The sequence below is a fragment of the Triticum urartu genome, chromosome 5, assembly GCF_003073215.2.
Source record: "Triticum urartu cultivar G1812 chromosome 5, Tu2.1, whole genome shotgun sequence".
NCBI lineage: Eukaryota > Viridiplantae > Streptophyta > Magnoliopsida > Poales > Poaceae > Triticum > Triticum urartu.
In genome coordinates this window covers 643,036,433-643,045,369 of record NC_053026.1, presented here as the reverse complement: position 1 = coordinate 643,045,369, position 8,937 = coordinate 643,036,433, and positions in this window count along the sequence as shown.

The window sequence follows — 8,937 nt, the reverse complement described above, 5'->3', positions numbered from 1 at the left end:
CTACATGGATGATATAGTGGTCAAGAGCAAGGACAGGGCAACTCTGATTCAAGATTTGGACGAAACCTTTGCAAATCTGCGCAAGATCAGCCTCAAGCTCAACCCAGAGAAGTGTGTGTTTGGAGTTCCTTCCGGCAAGCTTCTCGGGTTCTTCGTGTTTCAGCGGGGAATTGAAGCCAATCCCGACAAGATCAAGGCCATTGAGCAGATTGAAGCACCCAAGCGCGTCAAGGATGTACAAAGACTTGCCGGTTGTGTGGCTGCTCTCAGTAGGTTTATCTCTCGGTCTGCTGAGCGCGCCCTGCCGTTTTTCAAATTATTGAAAAAGGCAGGCCCAATGAGATGGACTCCGGAAGCGGAGGCTGCGCTGCAAGACTTGAAGAGATACCTGTCCTCCCCTCCAATACTTGTCGCACCTAAGCCACAAGAGAAGTTGCTGCTGTATATAGCGGCAACCAATCAAGTGGTTAGTGCTGCGTTAGTAGCAGAGAGGGAGGCAGATGACGAGCCTGCAACCACGGCAAGCACATCCAGCGACAAGCAGGGGGCTTCCCCGACAAGCTCTGGTCCCAACAAAGATGGATCTGCGCAGATGCGAGAGGAGATACAGAAGAAGGTGGTGCAGCGCCCAGTTTACTTTGTCAGTTCCCTTTTGCAGGGGGCTAGGTCAAGGTACTCTGGCGTGCAGAAATTGCTTTTTGGCCTCCTCGTGGCCTCGAGAAAGCTGCGCCATTACTTCCAAGCACATGAGATCACAGTTGTCACTCGCTTTCCGCTGAAGAGGATACTACAGAATCCAGAAGCGACAGGCAGGATTGTTGAGTGGGCACTGGAACTGTCAAGCTTTGGCCTCAAGTTTGAGAGTACTTCAACTATCCAAAGCAGAGCATTGGCAGAATTTATAGAAGAATGGACGCCAACACCAGATGAAGAAATTCCAGAAACGAGCATCCCCGTCAAGGAAGCGAGCAAAGAATGGCTGATGTACTTTGATGGTGCCTTTTCGCTGCAAGGCGCCGACGCTGGTGTGCTGCTTGTCGCACCCACCGGAGAGTACCTCAAGTACATAATCCAGATGCACTTTCCCAAGGAGCAGGCAACAAACAATACTGCAGAGTATGAGGGATTGCTTGCCGGTCTCAGGATCGCGGCAGACCTTGGGATAAAGAAGCTCATTGTCAGGGGTGACTCACAGCTTGTCGTCCGCCAAGTAAACAAGAGTTATCAAAGTCCATTGATGGAAGCTTACGTCGACGAAGTGAGAAAGCTAGAAGAGCGCTTTGACGGCTTACAAATGGAGCATGTTCCAAGAGCTCAGAACGCCATTGCTGATGGCCTGTCAAAGTGCGCCGCAGTTAAGCTACCTGTGGAACCAGGGATCCTTGTGCTCAAGCTGACTCAACCGTCCGTAACACCATCAACTGGACAGAGCAAGAAGAGGAAGTTGATTTCTGGTGACTATTTGCCGGCAGTGCTTCCCGAAGCCGCCGCCAAGAAGGTCCCTAAGATCAACGCCGAAGGCGCTGAGGAGCAGTCTGCTCCGGCAAGCCCTAGGGTTTGTTCCGTTGAAACAGAAGCTCCCGATAAGTTTTGCTCCGGCAAGCTTGTCGGGGAACGTCAAGCTTCGGCAGAGACGCAGCTTCTCGCCATAGAAGCGGATGTTCCCGCAGCAGCTGAGACCAACACCAAGAGCGCTGAGGAGCAAGATGCTCCGGCAAGCCCTAGGGTTTGTTCCATTGAAGCAGAAGCTCCCGACAAGTTTTGCTCCGACAAGCTTGTCGGGGAACGTCAAGCTCCGGCAGAGCCGCAGGTTCTTGCCGTAGAAGCGGATGTTCCCACAGCAGAAGATTTGCCTTTAGTCCTTGTTGTCGAGCCGCAAGCTCCAGCATGGGCACAGCAGATAGTCCGTTTCCTTCAGACAGGAGAACTTCCCGAAGAGCAAGAAGAAGCGGAAAGAGTAGCCCGGCAGTCAAGTATGTACCAGTTTGTCGACGAGACACTGTACAGAAGAAGACTCAACGGTGTGAAATTGAAGTGTATTCACCGGGAAGACGGACAGAAGCTGTTGGTAGAGATACATGGAGGCATATGTGGTCACCACATTGGCGCAAGAGCACTTGTCGGCAAAGCATTCCGGCAAGGTTTCTTTTGGCCAACAGCCCTCCAGGATGCAACTGCACAAGTAACCAAGTGTGAAGCATGCCAGTTCCATTCCAAGCAGATACACCAACCAGCTCAAGCACTCCAGACGATCCCTTTATCCTGGCCATTTTCGGTCTGGGGGCTCGACATCCTCGGCCCCTTTCCCCGAGCTGTCGGGGGCTTTGAGTACTTGTACGTTGCAATCGACAAGTTCACAAAGTGGCCGAAAGTGGAACCAGTGAGGAAGGTGACCGCACAGTCAGCCGTCAAGTTCTTCAGGTCGATTGTTTGCCGCTTCGGGATCCCTAACAGGATAATAACCGACAACGGTACACAATTCACGAGCCGCACCTTCATGCAGTACGTCCAAGATCTTGGCGCCAAGGTCTGCTTTGCTTCTATTGCTCACCCGAGAAGCAACGGTCAAGCGGAGAGGGCAAATGCTGAAGTGCTGCGCGGGCTCAAGACCAGAACTTTCAACAGGCTGCACAAGTGCGGAAGAAACTGGATCGAGGAGCTGCCGGTGGTTCTTTGGTCGATCAGGACGACACCAAATCAAGCCACTGGCCAGACACCTTTCGCTCTAGTCTATGGAGCAGAGCTAGTTATCCCCACGGAACTCGTATACGGGTCACCTCGAGTGCTCGCTTATGATGAGCTTGAGCAAGAGCAGCTGCGACAAGATGACGCGCTGCTCCTTGAGGAAGACCGTCTTTAGGCTGCTGTGCGAGCTGCTCGCTACCAGCAAGCTTTGCGCCGCTACCATAGCCGCAAAGTTAACGCCAGAAGTCTCGAGGAAGGCGACCTTGTTCTTCGGCGTGTCCAGTCCGCCAAGAATTCCAACAAGTTGACGCCGAAGTGGGAAGGCCCTTACCGGGTGAAACGAGTCACTAGGCCTGGCGCTGTCCGCCTTGAGACCGAAGATGGCTTTCCGGTGAGCAACTCCTGGAATATTGAGCATCTTCGTAAGTTTTACCCGTAAGGCGCGGTTGCCGGAACCTGTTCCGGCAACCACCTTTTGTACAAGTCTTGCCGCTGTTGCATGTAATCCTTTGTACAAAGCCGGGCGCAGACCCCGTGCATAAGTAAAGCTCATGTGCTCCGCACATTTTGTCATTTTCATGCCTTCTATTTTTTGCATGTGTTATCTGACATTTTGTGCAGCACCTGCTCCACGGTAAGCAATAACGAGCCATAAGGCTCCATATCTTTATTTTCTCTTCTTTCTTTTTTCTCAAGGAAAGGAAGGTTCCCTCGCCCACAAGTTTGCCGAGGGGGGGGGGGGAAGCAGAAGATAATGGTATGGACCAGGCGTCGTTCAAGAAAGTTTCGCCTTGCCGGGAACCAAACAACAGAAAAGCTAAGTTGCCAAAGTTTGAGCAATCAGATTTTTTAAATTTCTAAGTTATCTCCCTTGAACGACCGCACTTTGTATGGAAAACCTGTGTGTGGAGGAACCGAATCGTAGCTAGTAGCGCCCTTACTTTGTTTCGAGTCTGCTCAACAACTTAAGTGAGCTGCTAGCGCCCTTACTTTGTTTCGACTCCGCTCAACAACTTAAGTGAGCCGCTAGCGCCCTTACTTTGTTTCGAGTTCGCTCAACAACTTAAGTGAGCTGCGACTAGTTGCGACAAGGTTTCTTGTCGGTAACGGCACCGCCAACAGGCTGCTGACGTTCCGCACTCAGCACTCGCGGCTTAAGTGCCGGCACCGGCAAGTTCCCTAAAAAGCATAGGGTAAAAAGACATACAAAGGGAGGAATCAAGTAAAGGGAATAACATTGCGAATCATTGCCCAGAACAGAGTTATATTACAAAAATGGCTTGTCGCGGCTCTAACAGATTGTTTTCATGACAAGATAAACAGCGACAAGGAAAGAAGAAATGGGCGGCCTAATCTACGCGATCGCCTTCAACCCTCTTGATCCCGCTCACCTTGTCCACAATGGGTGCGACAAGGGCTTTGAGCTCCTCCAGATCAGCCTCTGGCGGCAAGGTCCTGAGGATGTTGGTGAGGCGGAGGCCCGGATTGCGAAAGGCCACCATCATCAATACTTTCTGGAGGGCCCCCGCGCAGATCTCGCGCGACTCGTCAGCCAGTTGCTTGGGGATCCTCTCCCGGAGTCGCTGAAGGGCCGTCGCCACGCCCTTGAAGAACAGAACGAGCTTGGCGCTGGGTTGGAGGTTGTCATCGGAGGGATACCCGAGATCCTCCATCCCCAGTTGCGCCAGCTCCTTGTCGATGTCCGTGGTGGCGTTCACAAGACTCTCCGTCCAGTGCGTCACGGTCTCCCTGAAGGCGTTCTGGGCGGCGGCAGCACTCTCCAGCAGCGCCTTGTCGGCCTTGATTTCCTCCTTCAAGGCCGCCTCCCGCTTCTTGGCGCTGTCCAGAGTCTTGGTCAAAGTGGTTAGCTTCAACTCAAGATCCACATTGGAGACCTTGGCGGCGCTGAGCTCCTTGCCCTTCTCGGAGAGATCGGCCTCCAGCCGCGCCACCTTCGTCTTCAACTCCTCCTTGGCGGCCTCGGCGGCGGCGGCAGCGTCCTCCACTTGCTTGAGGGCTCCGCCAAGTTTCTCCTCGCGCGAGGCAAGCTCCTCCTCGTGGGCGTCAAGATTGACCTTCCGCTGCGCCAGCTCGCCCTCCTCCGCGGCTAGCTTCACAGCGGCAAGTCGCTGGCGCTCTTCGGCTTCGGCCTTCTCGAGGAGAAATGCCTTCTGCGCTTCAACAAGCTGCTCCCGCTCCTCCGCCAGGGATCGGAGGGCTTCCCGGTGGAAACCCCCGAGCTCTTCCACGCGCTTTTCAATGTCTGCTCCCGCCTTCGCGACAAGCGCCTCGCGGGACTCCAGCTTGGCTTGTCGCGCGCGGTACAGCGACATCAACTTCCGCAGCAGCCGCTCTTCTTCGGGCTCGTTGCTGCTGCTGCTTGGCGCGTCAACTAGCGTTAGCCCGGCGGAGGCGAGCACTTCCCCGTCGAAGATCTCCCCCTCGACCGGCGCCCTGGAGCTTGACGCCCAGGGGAGGTTGATGAAGACGTCATCGCTGGCCTTCAGGTATACGCCTGGCTGGGGCTCTCCGGAGCCTGGCGCTGCGTCAGCGGCGGACGGGTCGGTGGTCGGTGTAGCGCCTGGCGCTCCTGCGGCCTCAGGGCCGTCAGTGCGATCGCCGGACCCCTCGCCAGTTGCCGCGGCGTCAGCCTTGGCGGCCTCTGCGCCGGCGGCATCGCCACCCCCGGCTGCTTCGTCGGCGACGACCTCGGTCTCCATTGGCTCTGTAGAAGATGGGTCTGACAGCCGGAAAGGGGAGAAGAATCAAGCGAAAATCCAACGAAAAGAAGATCAGAAGAAGAAGAACCCAAGGGAAGTTTTGAAGCAAGAGGAGTACCTGCACCAGGTTCTGCAGTTGTGGTCTCCACCGTCGGGGGGCCGCTGGTGCTGTCCCTTGCTGGAGAACCCTCCCTTGCCGGAGAATTCTCCCTTACCGGGAAGCCCTCCCTTGCCGGAGACTTCTCCCTTACCGGGAAGCCCTCCCTTGCCGGAGAATTCTCCCTTGTCGGGGGATTCTCCCTTGGCTCCTGGTGGGGCTGCTCGGCTCCTACACAAGTCAACAAGCAGATATCAGCAAAGACAAGTACCCAAGCGCGCCTCGCAGCAGAAAGTAAATCATACACTTACGCTGGGGGCTGCCCTGGAGAAAAGTCGCCGGGTCCGGCAAGGTTGTCTCGGGCGCGCCACCTGCTATCGCAGTGGGCTCGTCCTCGATGACGATCACCGGGACCTTAGCTCTCTTCGCCGCTCTCTGGGCCAGAGTCCTGAAGAGGAACAGGTTCAGGGAAAAGCAAGTGAGAAACAAGACAAAACATCAAGAATTGAAGAACTATAAGTACAACAAGAGAAGCTTACTCTTCTTCTTCTTCCTCGTCGGAGCTGAACGCGGAGAAGTCGAAGTCTGGCGCGCGCCCGGCATGAGGAGGCGGAGGGGTAGCTTCCCTTGGCCGCTTGGCGGGAGCGGTGGCGGTGGTCTGAGACGACCCCGCTCCGGCTGTCGGCGCGGCGTGAGTAGCGGCAGGGACTGAAGCGGTGGTCCGGCTAGACTCCGCTCCAGTTGCCGTTGCAGCATGAGGCGCTCCCACGGCAATGGTGTTTGCCGCGGTAGAGTGTGTCACGCGGCGCGGCGACTGTTGACCCGCTTGCCGCTCCGCCACGTCACCGGCCTTGTGGAGACGCCTTCTTGGTGGGGATGGAGGCTCTGCTTGCGGCAAGCTGCTCGAAGATGAGGAGGAAGAAGAGTTGATTTCCAACGAGCCGCTCGTGTCCTTGGCGGGCTCGCTCGGCTCGGCGTCACGCCCGGCAAGCTCCTTCTTGCCGACGGGCTCCCCTCGCTCGGCACGGCTTGCCGCTTCCGCTGCATCAGCCTCCTCCACAGTGAATCTGAACTCGCCCGCGGCTGCGGCTGCCGCTGCCTCTTCCAGCCTGGTGGCAATGAGCGCCATCTCCGCATCGGTGGTGTCGCGGGTGAGGCCGTCCTTCTCGTCGGGGTGGATTGGCACCTCCACCAAGTCGTCGAAGAACTGCTGAACGACCTCGTCTGCAGGCTCCTGCCAAGTTGGCACAATCCCGTCCGAGTCGCACTCCGGCATCATTGCACGGATGCGGTCGAGCGCGGAATTGTTGCACAATAGAACGACGCCCCCCGGTAACCTGAACACCTCGGGATGTTGGGGGTCATATTTGAACAGCTCCTGCAGCATTGTGTTGAGCTCCAGGACTGTGAAGTTGTAGTTGAGGCCCGGCCGCAGCCTCATAATGTCTGCCGCGTTCTTGAACTCCCAAGTGGGCCTCCCCCATTCCTGCAGGGGGGCGATGCGGCAGCGAAGGAAGTCTGCGCCAACAGCGCCAACAGTAAGCCCGGCAAGCCTGAGGCGCAAGATCCTGGTGACGGCAATCTTCAGCCTGCGTCTTCCGGGGCCACGTCGCTCCAATCGCTGCCGCGTGCTACTGGGGTTTGGCGCCGGGTGGTGAATGGCTGCGGATTCTCCTCGTCAATCCAGCACCAATCTGCTCTCCACTCCTCCCACTTGCCGCGGAACTCTCCCTCCAGATAGGTTTCCTTCTTGCCGGCCCTTGAGATCCAGGCAATTCCGCCGGATAGAGGCTCTCCTCTCTCTACTCGGGGTATGAAGAAGTGGCGGAAGAGGGCTACGTTGGGATGGACTCTGACAAAGTTTTCACAGAGATGTGCGAAAACTGCCATGGTCAGAACGGCATTGGGGGTGAAGTCAAGGAGGTGGAATCCATAGGTATTCATAATGTCACAGAAGAATTCAGAGAAAGGTGGGCAGAGCCCGCAGTAGAAGAACAGAGCGAAGAAGGGGTATCCATTTGGGGCCTTCTTCCAAGTGGCGGCGGGGAGTACCTTTGTGCGCGAATGCGCTCGTGTCTCCGCCGACCAGAAGAGGTAGTAGTTCTCCCTCAGCTCCTTCGCGGCAAGCTTGGGGGGGGGGGGGAAACTGCGCGCTCCTTCCGCAGCGCCGCGAGCCGCTGCGCCTCGGTCGACTTCACGACCTTCCCCTTGTCGGATTTTGGAGCCATGGCGGAAGTGGTGGAGGAGATGAACGGCGTTGGTGGTGCTGGTGGCGATGGGGGGGCGGAGCGCTGCTCTCTTTCGGCTTTGGGAAGACGAGGGAGCGGCAGAGATTTTTGAGATTGGAAGCAGCAACGGGCGAATGTGCGAACTGCCCCCGTTTCCCCTACTTATAAAGAGGGAGGGGGCGGACGTTCCGCATTTCCGAATAAAGAAACCCCCACGATCTCTCCCACGACGCCGCATTCGACGCGTGCCGTTCGGGGAGGGTGCGGTGGATACGGAGTAAGATACGGCGTAACCTAGGCCGCGCGTGCCCGTGCCCTGTTTTGGGCCTGGCCCAACAACGCTCGGCACCGTGTATGGCCCAGGCCCGGGGGCTCCTGTCGGTGTACTAGAGTAAGGGTACCCTAGTATCCCGAACTTGTGCACGGGCAGTCGCAGCATCCCGCGGCAAGGCTTGCCGGGTGACCGCCAAGGTCCTCCATGGTTCCTTTGGAGCCATTCAAGAACAAAGTGTCCAAGCCAAGAAGACAAGACCCCGGTAAGAGGAGCTTGCCGGGAAGGCTAACAAAAGCATCCCAAGACCTCAGCAAGAGGAGCTTGCCGAGAAGGCCACCCAAGGCATTGCAAGGAACTTGCCGCGGCGCACCACGCGCCCCGGCAAGGCACGGTGAGCGACAAGCTCCCAGACGCGACAAGACAACGACAGCGGCAAGGCACTTGCCGCGGCAAGCCACCTCCCTGGGCCCGTGCTCCAGCACATCCACCAACGTGTCGCTCTGGGGCCCTTCCAGGCGTACGTGGCGGGAGGCTGTGCAGCCAGCGGCGTGCGGTGGCAAGCGGCACTGACAAGATCGCCATCGTGGCGAACGGTGGCGTCCCTGGCGGTCCCTTTTCGCACTGTTTAGGCGACACAGACGGGCATTTAAGGCCCTTGTCCCCTGCCGTCAGGGTTAGGTATGATACACTGTAGCAGGTAGCTGTGCCTACCACAGCACCTTTCCATTTTTGCCCTTTACCTCCGTTGCCACCTGTCGGTAACCCCTTGAGCATATAAAAGGAGGCCCGTGTGCAACGTAGAGGGGGGTTCGAACACTCACGCTCGGTCTTGTTAGCTGCGGGTGTGTACTGTAGCACTCCGCGCTCCCGAGCAAGAAATCAATACAAACCACAAAGCAGGAGTAGGGTTTTACGCATCCGTGCGGCCCGAAC